This window comes from Sturnira hondurensis, unplaced genomic scaffold (genome assembly GCF_014824575.4).
Source record: "Sturnira hondurensis isolate 20B ecotype Veracruz unplaced genomic scaffold, ASM1482457v3 Scaffold0006799, whole genome shotgun sequence".
NCBI classification, from domain to species: domain Eukaryota; kingdom Metazoa; phylum Chordata; class Mammalia; order Chiroptera; family Phyllostomidae; genus Sturnira; species Sturnira hondurensis.
Window position 1 is genome coordinate 839,294 of NW_028079430.1, and position 20,949 is coordinate 860,242.

The following is a 20,949-nucleotide window of genomic DNA, read 5'->3' on the forward strand; positions in this document are numbered from 1 at the left end:
TACCATTTATGTCACTGCCAGTGGTTTGAATAATACTTTTCTGTTGTACCTGCGGGCCACTGTGGTACGACAATATTAAATGGAAAATCCCAAACGCAAATCACGCGTTTTAAACCTACTGGGTTCCGCGGGGTGTGATGACATCTCGCGCTTTCTCGCAGGACGTGACTCAGCCGGTCATTGGTCAGCGTCTCCACGCTGCGTACGTGCCCGGTTAGTTACGCAGCTGGCTTGACTGTGAGTGCGGGGGTCGGCTCCGGCAGGGCTTGGGTTCGAGTCACCCTGCTTTTACTTCATAGTCGCGCTACCCGCGAGAGTGGACGCTGTGGACGCTGGCGACTCAGCTACGTCAGCGTCAGTGGGGAGCGGTAACGTGCTTCCTTTAAGGGAGAAGGTGCAGGTTCCCGACGTAAGGCATTTTCTCGTCTCACGTCGTCGTCGTCATCATCAGAAGGGTAAGTACAGTATAGTATTTTGAGAGAGAGGCCATAGTCACCTGGCTTGTGTTACAGTCCGTTGTTATAATTGTCTTATTGGTGTTGTTAACCTCTTACTATGTGTTTATTTTATACATTGAACTTTATCATACGGAGGTTGGTAGAGGGGAAAACGGTGGATGAAGGTTCTATCCGTGGTTTCCCCGCATCCCCTTGGAGGTCGTGGAACGTGACCCCTGCGCGGGAGGACTACCGGCCGTGCTCTCCCTCTACCACTAGGTGGCAGACTTCTCCCAGCTGTACGGCCGCAGGCCCCCGGGATCCTGGTGCAGAGCCTCCTGGCTCAGCTTCTCCCTCTCCCTCCACCTTGGAAAATCACCGGCTGCCTCCGGATTTAGATTTCCTGCACGCACCGCACCGTCGTTACCTTGGTTAGAGCGGGGAAGGTAGGGTCGGCCTGTTGCTGTTCCAGGAGAGAAGGAGACAGAAGGTCCTTTCTGTGTAGCACTGAAGAGAGAGGCGTGTTTCTATTTCGGGGGGACAACTTTTCAAAAATAGAAAAATTCCAGATTTTACAAGTCAAATTAGACATGCTTAAAAAACAAATATTACTGATCGTAGGCAGAGTTACAGCTACATGTTCAGACATGAGCGCTGACCAGAGAAGATATTTCGAGATACTGGTTTAGAGTATAACAAGTATTTTTCATTTGGTTAAAATATTTTGAGACATGTACTCATAATTCAAGCCTGAAGTACAAGGGTGGTAAAATAAGCTTAAAAATAAAATAGAACAAACAAGTAATAATGCGCCACAAAATTTAGTTCATGCCATTCTCTTTTGGGAATTTTGGTTTTTACAAGATGTTGTTACCGATTTGTGTGGTGCTCCAGTTGATATGTTTGTTTTTTGAAAAATACAGTTCAGCCCTGGCTGGTGTAGCTCAGTGGATTGAGCGTGTGCCTGCGAACCACAGGATCGCAGTTCGATTCCTAGTCAGGGCACATGCTTGGGTTGCGGGCCAGTTCCCAGCAGAGGACTCATGAGAGGCAACCATACATTGATATTTCTCTCCTTCTCTCCTTACCTTTCCTCTCTAAAGAAAATCTTTAAAAAAAAAATACAGTTCAGGTTTCAGATTAAGACAAGCTTGCTCTGGTTCACCCTAGAACCATAAAGGTCAGAGGAAGACTTTAATGGGAAAATCAGGCACCTCAATCTGTATTTCTGGGTTAAGCCGGAGTACCTTTCAATTTTGGTGAACAGGTTTTTCTCTTAAGTGTTAAATTTTTGTTTCACTCTTATGCTGCCACATATTTGATGGATGTACAATTATGATGCCTATTGGGGATACTTGAGAAATAGGATTATAAATAAACTGCACAGATCCCAGCAAACTGCCATGTTTTGATCAGAGAAAAATGGAAATAGGATATGAAGAGAAATGTTAGGACCTGATGTGATGGTGGCCCCTGCCAGGGTCCACCAGCCTTGCACCTGCGGCCCCAGCTCCCCACCTGCTGTGCCTCTGCTTCCTGCTTCCTCCTTCCTCTCACCCACGGCTCCTGGGCTCTGCTGGTGGGATCCTTCTCTACTTCCCAATTGTTGCTTTCCCGTCGTTTGTTCACTTATTAAAAACCTGCACACTGGTCGCCTGTGTGCCACAGCCTGGGTGCCTTTGGAGAAAAAAAATGCAGGAGTTAAAGGAGAGAATCAAGGTGATAAACCTGGCCTTTAAAAATTGTTAAACTCCCACAAACCTGCTGAAAATGGAGACAAGCTTTTCAGCTCATTTCCCTCAAAATTCACAGAAAATGTCTGTGCTGGAGAAGAAAGCGAGAGAGGACCCAGAGCTGAAATTTGATAACACTGGATTCGGGCCAAGTTTTAGCCAGTGTTAGGATGTTCCCCCCAAATAATTAACATTTAAAAGTAATAAAAGCAATTCTTATAATAACGAGAAAAAAGATTGTAAAAGTAAAAATTGGAATTCCAAGGCTCGTTGAAGGAGAATGGAGCGTGTTTATATTGTTTGCTAGTTTCATTTCATTCAGTAATTGAGAGAATATTGTTTTTTATGTGTGATACTGAGGATGACTTAAGTTTTTGGCCCAAGAAAGATAGAAGGACGAAGCTGCCTTTTATAGAGATGGGAAATACTGCATTGACACCCCAAACAAATGCGAGGCTGAGTGGGACGGCAGAGCTTTGGGTTGGGGACATAGGGAATGTGAGATGCCTGTGTGATAACAGGCTCAATTTCAGGAAGGCCGCTCTGGAATGCAGGGGAGAGGCCCAGGCCAGGCACGTACATCCGGTCACCAGGGGAAGGAGAGGAAGAAGCAGACAAAGTGGACAGGGAAGAAGACTTTGCCCTGCGACACTTGGCTTTCTGCAGCAGGGCGTAGCACCCTGCCGTAAGCAGGAGCCTGCAGAGGGCTGGACTCGTCCAGGGTTTCCCTGGTCAGGTGCCAGGAAATCAGAGGGAAAAGGAATTTGCCAGTGCTGGGGAGGGAGTTTTGAAGTTCAGACCTGGGCTCAAGGTAGATAAGGGGGCAGAGGGGAGGTGGATGCCCAGAGAGGAGTGCAGGCTGGCGGACGGAGGTGCAGAGGAGCGTGGGAAACAAGCGTGGCGGGAGGATTAGCAAATACACTGAGGACAGAGGTTGGGCTGGACCAGGATTTCCTGTTAAAAATCTGACAGAGAAACAGTTTGGGGCGATGACAATTTCTAGCGACCCAGCCACCTGACATCTTTAATGGAGGACAGGGGGTGATCAGGAAGTGGGGGACAAGATGTCTTGTGGCTGGTCGGAGGGGATGAGTAATTGGGCAGCAGGACCCTGGGGCGGGGGCGGGGTTTGACAGGAGGGTGTGGGGGGGTGGAGAAGGGGATTGGATGAGTGAGGAGCACATGCATCCCCCCCATACCCCCCAACCCCCGAGCGCCCTGTGGAGGGCAGGGTCCTCACAGGAGAGAGAGGCTGTTTTAGGGACGGGGAGGCCAGAGAGGCCAGGGCGTGCAGACCTTTAGGCGGCTAAGATGCTGGCTGATGAAGGGGAGAGCTTAAAATGTGTGAAGGTGACACACCACTGACACTTGTCAGGTCCCTCCCTTGTCAGCCTGGGGCTCCTAGAAGCTGGTGGGGCTTCTCTGTGGTCCAAGGCAGGGCACTACTTGCTGGCTGTCTTGGTTGGGGTGGGCGGGGGACAAGGTTCCATCCTGGGCGCCAAAGTGAGTCATCGGTCTATCTCGCTGAGCATCCTGGAGGCCAAACGCTGACCTGCGGTGACTTGGATTGGCTTCCTGGGGAGCCTAGTGTGGGTGGGCAGGGTTCATTTCCAAGGGCAGGAGTAAGATAAGCAGAAGGCACAGTGGTCAAAGGGGGCTGTAGTAGTCGCCACACCAAGACAAAATTAGAAAAGGTGAAGGGAAATGAGACAGTGTGAAATGCAGAGACTGTGCCTTTTGAATGAAAGATAGCCAATTAAGCTCTGTTTTGTTATGTCAGACCGTGTTCATTAGTCACCGAATTACCTCTGGCTGTACGCACTGTTTCCGTGAAGTCCATTTCTATTCCATTAGGTAGGAATAAATCAAATCCAGTGAGAGCAAATCCTGCCTCATTACTGTCCACTGGGGGAGGGGCTTGAACCCAGGCTTTCTGTGGTTTAATGTCTTCCTTCGGTTTCAGCTTAACAGAGAAGAGGAGCCTGAGGGATCAGAAAAGAGGTCAGGTTTTGCCCCTTGCACTTGAAGTACACAAATAGAACAGAAAGGGGCCTTGGGATGTAGGCGGTTGTAAAGAACATGAAATCGACCCAGAACATCCTGACTGTCCATGGGAAAAGCCAGGGTGCGCTGAAAACTGAGTAACCGATCCTCCAGTTTTGGTTGGTGCTGGCTCACTGTGCCTGGGGCCTGTGCCAGGCCTCAGGCATGGGTAAAAATAAGCGCATGCAGTCGTTCTTCGGGCTGTTGGAGTGACCGACACCAGAGAGCAGGCCGGGCTGTGGTCGGTGTGCTGCAGGAACAACAATTGGGGTGCAGGTGAGGTGTCGTCGGGAGGTGACATTTTTGCTCAGTCTTTGGCGGACGAGGAGGATGTTGCCAGACGAAGAGGATGAACAGAGGGTGTTCTGTGGGGACCTGCCAAGTCTTCCCAGGAGACGGGTGGGTTGGAGGGGTACGAATCGGAGGTGGGCACAGACTGCAGGTGGAGAGGCTGTACCCTCCTTTCATTGTTCGGCACCTGGTTGGTGCTGGATGAATATTTGTCAAATGAATCGAGATGGGGAGGAAAGACCAGTGTCCTGGGTTGGGGTAGTGGGTGTAGGACATGGGGAAGGGCCACATCTGGGGACAGTTCTGCCCCTTGCCACAGAGTTGTCAAAGCAGAGCATCGGTTAGGGAGCCGGAGGAGGAAGGAAGCACCAAAGATCACAGAAGCTGAGGGCGTGAGAGCTTCCGAAAGGAAGGAATGACAGCCCCATCTCGTGCAGCAGGGACGGCCAGCAAGGACAGTGTCCTCGGGCGTTGCCAGGTCTGAGGTCACGAGTGAGTGGTTCCCTGGAGTGGTGGCGGCAGCAGGGCCAGATGCAGGGGTCGAGGCACGGACCAGGGAGGATCGGGAAGGCTGCCATTCATCGGAAGGTCCAGCCATGCGGGGAAGAGGGGTGGGGGGTAGTCTGAGGGGGAGGGAGGACTGAAGGCCTGCTGTGTGTGTATTTTAGATTTTATTTATATTTAGAGAGAGGGGGTGGGAAGGAGCAAGAGGGAGAGGAGCATCGATGTGTGGGGGGCGTGTCAGTTGGTTGACTGTGGTATGCGCCTGACCCGCTGGGGACTGATTCCCAGGCGTGTGCCCTGACTGGGAACCGAACCGGTGACCTTTCACTCTGTGGGACGACGCTCAGCCCACTGAGCCATACCGTCAGGACTGCTGTTTGTTTTTTTGTGAGGGTGGTAGGGTTATGAAGTTCAAAAACAGCACAGGGATAGGTTAAAGACAGGAAATAGAAGTAGAATGAGGGAGATGGGTTTGATTAGGAATAATGAAAGTGCAGGTCTGCTTTTTAGTTTAAGATCTGAAACCTGAGTTTGACGTGCCCCGAGAGCTGCCAGCAGGGAGTGGAGGAGAGAAGGCAGGGCGGGGACCTGGGCCCTGGCTCTCGCCCTTCGACTGAGCAGCAGGGATGAGCTCCCCCAGGCTCTGCCGGCCTTGGCCCTCATTTTACCTCTTCTAGTTGTACAGCGCCCTGACTCACAGCCTTACTGCTTTGGTAATGCAAACATATCAAAATAAGGCTTTTCCCAAAATACAGTTTGCTTCTAAGTATTACCGAGGCATCTTGTTTTACGTAATCTTTGAGAATAAGTGAGACTGTATGTGAGAAAGAGCTTGGGAGACAACAAGTAACACAGCTCAATTTCTATTTATTGAAAACCATGCTTACATTCTTGACTTAGAGATTTTACATGTTTTCCTTTTTTTTTGTTTTTATTACCCCAGAGTATGAAATCTTAGCAGAAGGGGAAACAGAATTAGATTAGCTCCTTATCTAAAGATTCAGTTGCCCTGGTCCAAACCTCTCAGGGGTAGTGCCGTTACCATTTCCCTGTGGATGGCGACATTGCAGCTTGTGTGATTATTTCCTCACGATGGTTGAAAATGGCAGAGTCAAGCACACAGATAGGAAGGCCGCTTGTGCGGGGTGACGCGTCCCATCTCTCTCCGAAGCACTCGCAGTGGGGAAGGCTGGGCTGGAAGGAGCGCTGCCTGCAGAGCCGGCCGTTGCAGGGTGCAGGTAAGCACTGGGTCGCTGCCCAGGGCCGCACGCCGTTTTCAGGGTTCTATGGAGAGTAGTGGTCAGCAGTCGTGTCTCCCTGCCTCTGACTCCTGCGCACAGTGCCACTTACAGGACCAGACAAGGCCACCTGACAGTCATCCCCTACCGCCTCCGTGGCAGCCCAGGAACTGGCGGCTTCCTGAAGGGACCCTCTTCCTCGGGCTCCTCCAGCCTGGGTGGTGGGTGGTCCAGTGCCTGCCTCTGCCCCCCCCTTCGCTCTGCCATGCCCCAGTGCAGCATCGAGGACTTGGGCTTTGCACCTAAACCGCCTCTCTCCTGGGTTCCCGTTGCCGCATCCATCGCTCTGACTTCAGTGCTAGTCCCCCTGTTCCTCCGGCCTCCCAGACTTGCTCCCCAGACTCGCTCCCCAGACTCGCCCTCCAGACTCACCCTCCCCTCTCCAGAGGCTCCTCTCTCCTCCCCCCTACTCCATGTCTTCCTGTCACCTGCCCTGGGAAGCCTTCCTGTCCCGGGTCTCTGCAGGCCACCACCGCAGGAGTGGCCAGTCCGTCCTCCTCCTCCCCTTATTGCGCAGGATGGAGGTTCTTCATCGAGTCTGGAGGCCTCGCTGTGTCTCTCCAGTCTGACTCCGGGCTCCTGAAGGTTGGGAGACGACGAGTGAGGCCTTAACTCGTGTGTGGGTCACATCTGGCGCACAGTAGGCGCTCAGCTCGTGCATGTTCAATGGGACTGAATTTTGTTCGCTCTTTCCTTCTCTACCAGCTACATTTCACGCATATTTCTGGTGGAACGGAGCGCGTTCTTTTGCTTTTCACACGTGTCCTCTTAGAAGAAGGGCTTCTGACTGCTGAGTGCCTTCCAAACGCCAGGCACCCGTCTAAGAATTTTACATGCTTCATCTTTGTTACTCCTCACAGCTGTCGTGCGAGGGAGGCGTTACTGCCTTTATTTTCTCCCTGCAGAAACTTGGCTCCTCGAGAGGTGGGAAGAGGCTTCGGAACAGGCCTGCAGTCGTGGGTTCCTCACAGGAGGCCCCTGCTCCTGCCTCTCACCAACAGCAAGGTTCGTGGGAGGGGCTTTGGCAACATCACCTCAGCCAGTTGGTTTTAAGAGGTGCACAGTGTGCGAATACCTTCTTGTATTTAAAGTAAAAACATCACTGAAGGCATTCTTTGATCGCTGATCCCAAACCCGTTCCCCAGCCTGGAGAAAACGTCTTCCAGCTGGTTCTCTGTGGTTTTATAAGCACTGCACACACCTGTGTTGTCTTAAGGTGCAAACAAGCCACTTCGTGTTTCTGTGGTTGCTGGCAGGGAGCGGACATGTGCCATCTCTCACACCGCAGTCTTGCGGGGAGCGGGTTGGCAGGAAGAAGACCCTTTGCTCAGGGCGGGGCGCACACCGTCCTTCTATGGCAGCCCCGTCTGCGTGGCTGAGGTCACAGGCAGCCCCACCTTCCAGCGTCAGGGGACCTGACAGGCATAGAGGGGCTCACACCTGGTGCTGTCAGGAACGTACCTGAAAGGGCACAGCTCCCTAGGCAGATGTTCCAGATGTGGCAGATGTTCCAGATGTGGCAGACGTCGGTGCAGTACGGACATTTCAAATAAAAAAATAGTCCTGCCAATTAGCGTCCCCCCTGGGGAGTTGTACCCATTCCCCCTGTGTCCAGCAGTCTCTGAGGGTGGTCTCCTACATTCTCGTTGTCACTTGATATTATTACTAGATTAACTTTTTTTTACCAGTTAGGATGAGAAATAATATCTCATTGTTCTACTGACTTGTCTCCTTATCGATTTGTAATTCTCTTCCCATGTTAGTCTGACCTGCCCGACAACTGTGCTCTGTCATCCTCGCGTCTGCGAGCCTCGCTCATGGCTGGCGCTGTTGCCACGTGGGTGGGATGGGGGGGGGTCTGTGTTTCGGGGCCCCCTGTGCATCCCAGGGGGGTTGGCAGCAGCCCTGGCCTCGGTGTCTCTTGTGCTGGTATCCCTCTTGTTTCGGCAGGCAGCAATGCCTACGGGAACCCCAGATGTCTCTTGGGGAGCAAAATTGCCGCACTGAGTTGGGTGGGCCCTTTTGTAGGCTCAGCATCATGACCTTAGTCTGGAGGTCATCAGACCCTCACTAACTGTTGATCTGGTGGAGGTGGGTCTTCTCAGTATGAAATGGTGCATTTGGCTTTTTTTTTATATCATCACGCAGCTCATTTCCCCCCTTGCATGGGGGTGACGGTGGGAATGGGAGGCAACTTATGTGATTGACTTTGGGAGGAGCTGAATTCAGCTAACCCTCCCCCACTTTTTCCTTCTCTTTTGGAGCCTCCTGAACACAGAATGGGCTTATTTTGGTCTGCTTGCTGCCATAAGCCACGTGACCTGACTTGGTTGGGGAGGCCTCTGACTGTTCCGCTGGGGGTGAGGGGTGGATGTGGTTAAGTCTGCTCGCTCTGAGGGCATTGGGGCATCCATTGGATTGCCCCCCCCCCCGGCCGCATGCTCTCATTCAGTTATGTCTGTGTAGTTCTGTACTACCACCCCCGAAATCCTAACCCAGCAGTGGGAGTTATTCCCAAGGAGAGAGGACATAAAGAATCCCCTTCCATAGGAAACATTAAGTTTGCTCGTGTACTCAACAGATAGTTACTAAACGTCTTGTAGGTGGACTGAATGGTGCTAGGAGCTGGACACGTTGTGTTGATCAAACACAGATCGTGAAGAGGGGTGTGTGTGTGTGTGTGTTGGGGGGTCAGAAAAGAGACCCTCTCCAGTTACTAATTATGGATGGTAAGGAATGCTGTCGTGAAGGGTGAGTGCCGTCCGTCAGTGGTGTGCTCAGCCAGAGCAGCCTGCCCACACCCTCCTTCACACCAGGTACTGGTGCGCCGGGCAGGCAGGTGGGCACGGTGAGCCCTGGCAGTGCCCGGCAGCGGTTCTGGATTACACAGGTGTCTGTAATGAGAGGGGTTAAGTTGCCAAATTAAGAGAAGAGGGAACAATCGCCACCCCCCAAAAAAGTGGAAGAGAGAATTACACTGAGGAAATAATTGCCTAATGACCCCGTGCTGTTCTGCTCTCCTAAGAATGTGAATAGAACCCTTGTTTGGTCTCTAGGGTTCAGAGCAGGTGTGGTTCGGCTCCTCTCTGGAGTCAGGGGTCAGCCCCAGGCCGAGAAGCGTGTGGTTGTGCAGCGAGGGACCCTGGGGGCAGGGGGTGAGCCTCCCATTCAGAAGTGTCTTCCCAGTGTTCCCACTAGTTAGAAACTTTGCCTGGTTAACCAGTGACCTGTTCTTTGGGTCAATAGAAGTCTGTTGACAGTCTGTTTCTTAGCATAAATGAAGATCATCTTCATTGGCATCCTGGGACTTTGGGTTGAAGAATGGAGGAAGGAATAATAATGGCTGTTGTGCACCGAGAACTGAGCTGGCTTCCAGGGCCGATCTGATGAGGAGCTTCTGAGGCGGGGACTGCTATTCCAAAGGGTTCAGGAAGTCAGCTGAACCCTGGTCTGTAACCCTGTGCATTACATCGGCTCAGTTGGTCCTGGGACCCGGCCCCTCTGACTTCAGAGTCAGTGCCTTCCTCCTCAGTAGGCCCTTCCAGAATCAGGGAGAGGGCGTCTCCGGAAGGCCGGGTGGGAGGGTGAGAGGGGAACGGATAACAGTGGTGATTTACCAGTATGGGTAGCTGCAGTGGATTGACTGCCGACTCTCTGCACCCCATCTTATTTATACGTCATATCGCTGACCCTCCCAACAAGACTACAAGGAGAGTTGGGGATCCCCATTTTACAGATGGGAAAAGGGAGGCAGAGAGAGGCCGCATATGCTCCAAGTTACATGTCTTTGCGGTCCAGGAAGCCATTTGGATTGCCAGGCGGACGAGCCCACCTGAACTTGTCACCAGGGCCACGAAGCGCTGCTGCTGTCTCAGGCGGGGCAGCTGTTAGAGGCAGCCAGTGGCTTCAGCGTCAGGATTCTGGCATAAGCGTCCTTGGGAAGCCAGTGAGATCCAGGAGTCAGACTTTTGTGGAGTTTGGTTTTTCACTCTGATTTTGTTATATTTCTGTACCTAATTAGCCCTGAGACACACTTGAGGTTTCATCTGCACATGCAGGCACTCGGTCTACCCACGTAGGCAGCCCTGGACCCTGGCGGGACGGTGGGGAGGAGGAGCCTCTCCCCGTGTCACGTGGTCTCTGTGGCTGCCTGATGGTGGGCCGGTCCAGGTGGTTGTCAGCTTTGTCCTGTCTTCCTCAGACCCCAGTTTCTCTTGGAATGGCATGGAAATCCCCCAGTCACTTGGTGTTACTTTGTCAGGTCATCAGAAGACACCCCATCCCAAAGCCTCACACGGGCACGAGCCCCCGGGAAGCCTGCAGGGTACATGCATCTTTTTGTGGGGCCGGAGCCCAGACCCCTGCGTCTCAGGGCAGGCTCTGGAGCTCATTGCTGGGGTCGCGGCCAAGGGGGCTCCTCTGGCCCAGCTGCTCTGGGTTTGCTGCTCAAGTCCCAGGAGAGGGTGGGGCTCCCCAGCGTTGCTTGGCGTGTTGTGCAAACTCGGTGCCAAGCGTGGGACCAGGCTACACTTACAGACTTGGTAGTTTAATTAACTGTGTTTTCTGGAAATAAAATTAGGCATGCTAATAAGACCTTAAGTGAAACACAATCCAGGCTGTCTGATGGGAAAGGGCTCTGCTGACAACTTCATTAAACATGGATGAGGAAGTGAGTCAAGCATCTCAGCAGAGAGGAAATCCAGTAGACAGTGGGCAGGAAATAATAGAAATACCAGTCGGGCTTAGCGATACCTGAATATGAGGCGCAGTTCTGAGGGTGAGAATAATTGGCTTTGGCCTGGATTCATGTCATTATAGAGAATTAATGAGGCCTTTAAAATTTGCTCATTAAAAAAATATTTATGGAGCTATTTTCCACCCCAGGTATCGCAGCAGACAATAGCAAACAGGGAGAACAAGACCTAGTATGACCCTCTCAGGACTTACAGGGTCTGGTGGGTGGGCAGAATCGGGTGTTTTAGAGAACTGTAGGCTAGTGGACAATTTGAGCAAATTATTTGCTGTTACTCTATCCTTTTTAAAATCTCTAGTTTGAAACATGCGGTCAAAAGCATATAAAATACAAAGGCACAGTTTAATGAGAAAGAGTAAAACAAATTCCTGCATAGCTGAGTCCCAATTTGAGGAACAGAATGTTACCAAAACCTCAAAAGCCTCCTGGGAACCCCTCTACTCTTTAATTCTCTCTACCCCACCCAAAGGTAGCTACCCCAAAGTTTGTGTTCAATATTCTCTTAGTTGATTTCCTTTTGTATGTTTCTCTGAACAATATCTTAGAATTCTCAAAAGTATATAAGGGAATCTAAAGATTATTGTGGTGAGAATTAACTTCATCATGATGTTCTATCTGAGAATATGGCATATCTCCATTTATTTAGGTCTTTCATAGTCTTGCAATAAAGTTTAATTTTTTTTCTGTAGAAGGTTTTATGTCTTTTGTTAGTTTTCCCTCCTAGATAAATGTCTATTTAAAAAGTACTTTAATATGTCTGTTCAAAACAGCATGATTTCTGACTGACTGTGGAGGGTGTGGGGCGTTGCAGTTGACCTTGTCGTGGGCTTTGTAAGCAGCAACTGCCTGCGTGTTACTCACTCTGATACTTTGTAGCTGTTCGGGGATTTGTATGTAGCTAGTCATATGATGTACAAATGTTGGTATGCATACCCCTTTCAAATCTTTTTTTGGGGGGGGAGGTATATTTTTCTTATCTTACTGCACAGGCTAAGATTGCTAGTACAGTGGTAAACAGGAATAGTGATCACTAGGTATCCATGTGTTATGCCCGGCAGTGCCTGACAGTGAAATGCTAACAGCATTACATTGAAGTCTGCTTGGCTATTGGTCATTTTTAGATCCATTTCAATAGGTTAGAGTTTCTGTTTCTAGCTTCATAAGGTTTTTATCACTTTATGCATTTTAGGGTTCAAGGTTATAATATTTCCCTTAGGGTGTTTATACAGTGTTCATGAGTAGAGCCTTACTTAGGTGATCAGTTATTTTTCTTGTACAATGTTTGTCTGGGCTGGGCATTAAATTGTGGTGGTTTGAGAAAAGGAGTTGGGGGGGTGTTTCTTCTTATGTTCTCTGGCAGAGTTTATGTAAGGGTAGCGTTATGATTACTTTTTTACTGTAATGTGTGGCAAATTCACAAGAATCTGCCTGTGAAACTTTCTGGGTCTAGGTTTTTTTGTGGGAAGGTTTTAAAATTTGATTACATTTATTTAATGGCTGTGTAGATATTCATATTTTCTATTTCTTCAGTTGCTGTTGGTAAGGACTCCCCCTACCCCAGCCCCACCTGCAGGGATTGATGTGTTTCAATCTAGTTTTCAAATTTATTAAAAAAACTCATCATATCCTCTTTTCAGTATCAAAAAAACAAAATAGCCTCCAACCCCAGATAGACACAATATCATTTCCACAAGCCATTTTTTCAAATGAGAGAATTTATTGGTTGCCACACTACTATTCCAGTCTCTGCTCCCAGCCACCATTATCGTTGTAAAGGTGTTGACCTCTGAGTGGAAGACGTCTGTAACTTGGCCAGATAGTGGCCCGAAAGCCAGGCTTTAATTCGCCTCTGCTGTGCCCTGACTTCCTCCACGTTTCACCCCTCACCCTCACTTCTGAGCAGCCCTGTCCCGCACGGCGTCTCTAGGGACCCCGATGGCAGCGGGATGTCCTCTCCGCGTGCCCTGCGACAGTGGCCGTCTCTGCCCCTTTCCAGCCCCGCTCACAGCACTGACGACAGCATCTCTTTGAGACAGTAAACTGCGTGATTCTCACTTTCCCTGGGAAAAAGTGGGTGTGGTTTCAGTTCCTAGGAGTCTTGGAGGTACGTGTCTGAAATGAAGCCTCACGTCTGGGCGCAGTGCTGGGCTGGGCAGCTCCCTGGGTGCGAAGGGGCGGGTTTCTCCACTAGAAGGTGAGCTCGTGTGGTCTGATCCTGGGAGTAGGGGACCTCACGCAGGCTCGGGGGAAAGACCCCGTCGTCATTGCCCAGTTATGCCGACCATTTAATTAATGCGTGAAACTTTCTCCCACTTAAAAAAATCAGTAATACAATGAAATATTGAAGCCAGAACAATTCAGATTTCAGCCATGAAGAAATCATCAGTAGCCATAGAATATCGGTGCATTGAGTTGAAAGTGACCTCAGAAATAGTTTCAGCCAACATCCCACTCATAACATCCCATTCAGTGGAAAAATCTCCTTTTACATCCTTCCCCAGAGGACTGATCTGTCGTGAAACACACCCGTGAGGGAGGGGTCACTACTCATTAGAAAATTCATCCACTGGTTGTTGCTACCCTTGGATGTTGTACGGCGTTTTAAGTTTGTGTCTTATCACTATAAAGATAAACTCTATTTTTAAACCATCGTAACTATTTTTATTGACCTTATTGGGGTGATGTTGGTTAATAAAATTGAGTAAGTTTCAGGGGTACTTAAAATGAGTTCTCAACTTGTTTCCACTGTCTTTTCTTTTATACAGTGGGTGTGTCATGCAGGGGGTGTGGAGGGACGGAGGAGGGACACTTCAGATAGAGAGGTGGCTCACCGTCAGTTTACACATGAACGTACACGTATTTGGTTCCCCCCCCCTTCCAGCTGCCTTTCCGGGTCGCCGGTGATAGGAGGGAGCCCCTTGCCACCCTCACTGTCTCTGAAAATAGCTTCGATTTCATTCCAATCTTGCATTCTTTTCCCACAGGAATGCACTCTCCTGTCCTCAAGGTCAAATGTTTGTGACAGGCATTGAAGACAATCAAATCCAGCTCGTTTATCTGTTGTCTTATTTTGACTTGAATTCTTGATTCTTGGAAACTTCCTGAATAAGGTATTTGGACCGACGTAGAGGGGCCCAGACTGCCAGGGGAGGGGCACATCGTGCTCTTTGGCCAGGGATTGGGGCTCGTGCTGGCTGACTTGCCGGACTTCCAGGTGCACCACCCAGATGATGGCTTGTGGTGTTGAGGCCCTGACCTTGCACTCTTGTAAAACAACACCTTGGAGTCCCATTTGTTGGCCCCACTGTTGGACCTTGCTGTTTGCCATGGTGAGAAATGGTGTAAGTTGTTTCTCATGAGGTCAGTGCCCTGGGTGCCCGCTGTTACAAACAGGTGTGTAACTTTACTTTCCAAGGAAAGGCTGAGCACGTTCCTGTCTCCGGAGGGTTCCCGTCCACCTCAGTGCGCTGGTATCCACAGCTGTGGGTTCCTTCGCATCTGAGTTTGTCTCCGAGGGCTGAGTGTGTGTTTCCTTTCTAGAAAGCTCTCGCTGTGAGAGGCACAGGAACTTCCTTTGCATTATTTGGCCCTCAGGTGTGGCGTGGCCCAGTGAGGAACGCGTGCACCTTTGGGAACGAGGATGTTTCCGCTCTCTGCTTGCACAGGGACAGAGGCCTGTCTGTGCTTCAGGGCCGTGGAGGGGTCGGAATGGCGCTGGGCTAGGAGACAGGAGGCCAGTTACAGTGTCACCCTTTCGTTTAATAAACAGCGGAGGAGTCGGAGTTACATGTTAAAACCCACTTTGAATGACAGTTGGTAACCGTCAATACTGAGGTGATAACATTCAACGAGCCATCCTGCCCTTCCTTTCAGAGCCACTCACCGTTTCCCCCCGCAGGCGCCATCGAGTCTGCTCACGCGTGGAAGCCAGTGTCCAACATTCAGAGACGGGCAGGGCACCGAGACATTAACGTATAGTCAGCCGCCACCTCGGACGTGTTTATGGAGAAGGCAGTCTTACTTAGTTGTAAACGGCCAAAGATTTCTGAATGAAGCTCCTTCCGAAATACCAGTGACTGAGAATTACCGTGACCAGAAATATATAAAAGGCAACGATTTTTTGGTAAATACCACATTAAGTATGTCTCTGAGTTTTAAAAACAATTCTTCTCTGGGCCTTACCTTTTGGTTTTCTGATGCTTGCGTGTTTGCGCACAGTTGTGATAGCAGTGCAGTCTGTTCCGTGTTTGCCTTTGTTTTGGCAATGGGAGATGAAAGAACCAGAACCTCAATCAAAACAGAATTCTTTGGCTGTATAACTAACTAAAAACGTCATTTACAAAATCACACAGGTTGGAGGGAAGACGAAAACAGACTGTCTTTTCGTGGCGCCCACGTTTGCCGAGCCACATAAGCACGCTACCGAAAATCGACCCCCTTGCTCTTTCTGGATGTCCAGGGTTCGGAAGGAGCTGACATTCCGGAGCCCTTGGCCATCTCCCAGGCGTCTGGGGACCCAGCAGGCCCAGCTGCCCCATGCCCTGTCTCGGTCTGCTCAGCTGCTGTGACAGTGTGCCCTAGGCCAGGAGGCCTGTAAATGACAGAATGGACCCCTCAGTGCAGGGGGCTGGGGCGGCCGGGATCACAGGGCTGGCTGATGCCTTGCTGTGAGTGCCCGCTTTTTGGTTTGTGGGTGGTTGTCATCACCCTGTGTCCTCATGTGGCAGAAGGGCCCTCTGTGGGATCACCTTCACAAGGGCATGGGTCCCATCCCTGAGAGCGCCACCCTCCTGACCTAATCACCTCCCACAGTTGTCCCCTGTCCACCCGCCATCACACTGGGGATTAGGGTCAACCTCTGAGTTTGGGAGGACACCAGCGGGCAGGCCACAGTGCCCCCTGCCATTTCCCTCTGCTGCTCTGCACCCAACTCCCCAGGGTACTGCCGTCCCTCAGCAGGTCCTGGGCGGTACTTATGTGCTGCTGCTGGCTGCCTCCCATTGCTGTCTGAGTCCCTGGGACACATTCTGTCCTGCCGAGGCCTCTCCCGTGTCCTCAGTGAGGCAGCTGTCCATCCAGTCCAGCCCGTAGTGGAGAGTCACTTCCCCGACTGGGCTTCCTCCGTTCCTGGCCAGGTCCTGAAGCTGTTCCAGGGCTCCCCTGTCTTCCCTGCGTGTTTTTGAAAACGGCTGTCCACCTCTTCGTGGGCCTGTTCTGCCTTCTCCTGTGATACCCACTTTGACCCTGATGGTAAGTTCCTCCATCCTCAGCCAGAGCAGCGCTCCGTAAACCCACTCCTGGCTCTCCATGTGCTTGCACTTGGCCACCAGCATGGTCAGTTCACGGTGAGCTGCTTGATTTTGTCCTGCACAGACCGCTTGGCAAGAACCTTGGGCTTCTTCTCCTTTGAATTATCTGGATGAAGCATAGCTCCTAACCCTCAGAGGTGGTGCAAGGGTGTAAAAGGACAGATTAAATGTGAGTTGGGAAGTCTGCCGAGGCCTTGGGTACATGGTTACATTTCCCCCACAAGCGTGTGTTTGCTCCCAGGGGGTCTAGGGTAACAGGGCCCCTCTAGGTGGGAATTTCTGTCCTTGGGCCGTCCCTGTAGCTGCCTGTCCACAGTGCCGCAGCTCTGACCTGGTCACCTCAGTGTAGACCCCAGCAGTAGAGGAAGGGTCCTCAGTCTTTGTCATCAATGGCCCTGAGCTGACATCACCAGCACGGAGGTTTTCTTCGCTGCTGCAACTCCATTATGCCCAGCACATGTTAAACTTAGGGCCACGCGGGGTGGGCCTGGGCCAGCTGTGACTGTACGCCTGCATCTCCCAGATGGGGGGCAGTTCTGTCCAGGGTCCCTCAAGGTCTTGCCAAATAAAATGAGTCCTATGAACAAACTTTCATGTAGTTTGTGTCGTTAGTCATTTTACTCTCAATTCCTAGAAAATAGCAGTAGCTCCAAGATCTCTTGGGCCATCCTTTTAAATTGGACTCTCATGGAGACAGAAAACTACCATCTTTTAAAAATCCTCATTAGTCCTATGCATTTGATAATACCTACTTCATAAAACAATTGTTGAAAACAACTGCCTTGCTAATGCTTAGGTTGGAGTCCTGGTTTTATGCCTATTATTTGGGTATAAATATTGATTGGGTCCCCTCTCCTGCTCAAGGTACCTGATTTGGACAGTGAAGTGTGTGATCACCCTTGAGACTATGCTGTGAACCAGTGGGCCTGACCAGATGTTAACGAAAGGCAGAGCACCCTTCCTGTGGTATTGTTTTCAGGGTCAAGGACCTCCTCTCTCTCACGCTGTTGCCCTGGACACAGATTCTGCTAAACTCCCTGACCTTGCTTGTATTAGCATCTTCCCCCTCAATCTCTTCTTCCACTCTCTGGGGATTGAAGAGTCTTTAAATAGAGAGTTTTCAAGATTTAAACAAGGTGTCTAGGTCGTGAAAGCTTCAGGAGAGGAAGTGGTTTGTGTCTCTTGGCAGAACGTGCGCCCAGGATGAGGGCGGAAGAACACCCAGAGGCTCCTCAGCCTCACCGGCAGTACCGGGCAGACGCTTCAGGTGGGCTGGTCCTGCTGTTAGTGAACCTCCCACACCCCGCCTCAGTCCAGCCACACGCTGGCTGCCATGCCCACCTCCTCCAGACCCCGCGCTCCTTCAGGGGAGCCCAGCCTCCGCTCCCGAAGTACAGGGAAGCACTTGGACTTGGGCATGAAATTCCAGTCCACAAAGTGCTTGCAAAGTGGGGAGGGGCTTAGGTGGTTGTCAGATGACTTCAAAGGTATGACCCTTTATCACAGTTAAGCCCTTAGAATAGCAAACCCCTTTCATTTTTCTACTGAAGCTAGCTTTCTTCCTTATTGCTCTTGAACCTCTTATAAGTAAACATTTGAAAGCAGCCTGGAATATTCTTTTAATTTCACTTTCACTAGAGTCCTCCAGTCACCTGAGAGTTCATACTTTTTTCCTGCCCACTCAAAGTGCACGTAGTTGCTCCTGAGACGAAACAAGTCTTGTCGGTAGAGTAATTCATCCGTGGAGCAAGTGTGTGCGGGGCAGAGGTTCCTTCTGGATAGCGCCCCACCTCCCCACCCTGCTGATCTTCACAGGGACACCTCAGATGATGAAATTCCAGTGTCTTCCAGTCTCTTTTTTTCCTGGTATTTCTGGAATTACTGGAGTGGGGGTGCAAATTTGTCTCTAAAAATTGTCCTGAACCTTCTACTTGGAGGTAGTGTCGGCTCTCAGACGCCCCCGTGAGGTGACCCTGAGCCGTAGCTCTGTAGAGAGTTCATCACCCACTGAGAACAGTGCTCTCAAGTCCGCAGAGCAGGAACGTCGATGCTGCCTACTAATCCGGTGGCCAGTTCTGCTCTCACGGGGGGACCCTTCTGTGTAGGCCCCACTGAGTGAGCGTCGGGCGGGGTGGGGGAAGCCTCAGCGGGGCTGGCTGTGCCCTCTGAGTCTTGCTTCTGTAGGGGAGCTGGCCAATCCCCCCATTGGACTGTAGCTTTAAGAAGAGTCCTAGGTCTTAATGGNAGCTCTGTAGAGAGTTCATCACCCACTGAGAACAGTGCTCTCAAGTCCGCAGAGCAGGAACGTCGATGCTGCCTACTAATCCGGTGGCCAGTTCTGCTCTCACGGGGGGACCCTTCTGTGTAGGCCCCACTGAGTGAGCGTCGGGCGGGGTGGGGGAAGCCTCAGCGGGGCTGGCTGTGCCCTCTGAGTCTTGCTTCTGTAGGGAGCTGGCTCTCGCACCTGGGGCGAGCTGGGCGGTCACTGCTAACTGGCCCCCGACTCCCGCTGGCCCCATTGCCCTGCTCTGTCGTGACTACAGAGGCACCTTCTGGGATGAGGGGCCACTCATTTCCTCGAGACCCCTTTTGTGACCACAGGAACACGCCCTTCTGCCACAGCTCTCCTCTGGGGGGGCCGGGCTGAGCAGAACTCTGAGGCCCAGGCTGCCATCCCGATCCTTGGCCCTTGATGACAAGACCAGGTAACTGCTCTTTTAAAAAAATTAACTGTATCGGGCTGGCAGTGGTTAATAAAATTACACAGGTTTCAAGTGTACAGTTTTACGATACGCCATCTGTATATTGTGTGTTCGGCACCGAAAGTCATTCCACTGCTCTTGATTTTTTCCACCTACACAGTGAGTTCCTTGTAGGATTCTCATTGCTCTTTCCCAAAATTCCAACTCCGACCCCCTCATTCCCAGTCTATCAGACAATGTACAAAAACTCTGCAGCCTCACCTACTCCAGAAGTCTCTCTGTCTTAATCTGTGGGTGTGTGGAGGCTGCTCGGGGCCCCAGTGACCCCCAAGCTTTCACCCACCTGGATACGCTGGGAGAAACGATGCCAATCTGCCCTTCTCCTGCGTCCGGCCCAGCACACACCGAAGGACCTCGCAGTACATCATATAATAATTCATTGTAAAGTAAAGTTTGGATCACACTAAATGTACTCTTTTACGAGTTTCGTGTTTTTACTTCATGAACGTCTTCCCACGACAGTTGATACTTGCATTGTTCTCGAGGCTGCCACTGTGCTGACCCTGTATCACGAGACAGTTATTTCCAGCTTCTTTGCTGTCGAGAACAGCGTGGAGACCCATCCCTTTTCTGAACTGCGTTGTGTCTATCGCCGATTATCTCCTCACGGGAGTTTCCTGGGACTTGAAGTCGCTGGGCGAGTTTACATCAACACCAGCCGCACGGGGGCTTCGTGAGGGGCTGTCAGTTCTGGTCGGAGAGGGTCCGGGAGATGTCCTCTGTGGCTTTGCCCTCAAGTGTCCGAAAGAGAACCTAATCCAGGCTTAGAGTTGTGTACACACAGCCACTTCGGGTTCCTACGTGACGAACTCGGTAGTACGGGTGGGTTAAGTGTGTTCTCTCCAAATATCTGCTATTGAACGTATTTTGACATTCGCTTTTTGGCAAAACATAACGGCAGCTGCAGTACCAGTACCTGCCAGGACCCGCTTTCCCTAACGCTCGGCGCGTCTGTGTCAGAGGAAGAGCCTTGCCCTCCTTCAACAAGAACAGCAGATTTGGTAGCCCGAGGGGGGCACACGGTGGCCTCTCCCAGGCCTTCCTGTTCTTGGGAAGATGCCCCAGGGAGGCAGGCAGGGTGCCTGTGGGGGTGGGGCTGGCCAATCCCCCCATTGGACTGTAGCTTTAAGAAGAGTCCTAGGTCTTAATGGTGAACATGTTTGCTAATTTGGCTTTTAGTTTGTGTCCTGGGGACCTCTTCTAACTTTCTTAGGTGCCCTGTAGTATTTTGGCTGTAGACTTGTGCCATTTTGTCTTTTTCCCTGTAGGCACAGGGAGCGTTAGTCCTCCAGCAGACCAGACCGACAGACGGACTGTGGTTAAAACATGAAGAAGCAGTTGCTTCTCAGGCAGACACTTTTCTTTCTCTGTGAAGAAGCCCCTGCCTGTGTCTGTCCTCCGTCAGCAGTAAAGGTGACGCAGCAGTTCCACTCCATTGAAGCCTGCGGCTGGTCACCATCCCCAGCGACTGCAGACTCATGAATAGAAAGACAGCGTATGGGCTGATTAAAATGTCAGCCCCCTTATACTCTTCAAGTCTTCGTTCCGCAGACATTCCTATGCATTCTACATTGGCTCCTGGGCCAGGTGTTGAGAGGGCTAAAAAGAGTCCCTACACTTAAGGAACTCGGAAAGGGGACTGATGTGGCAACAAGCAGTTGTCGCATGATGATAAAATTACTTTAATGGCTGTGTGTTCAAAGGGCAGGCGGCGTGGAAGGAGACAGCACTAGGGATGGAGAGCCAATGAGCTCCTGGATGAGAAATAGGTGTTTGCCCAGCAGGTGAGTGGGGGCGTAATTCCAGGTAAGGGAACAGT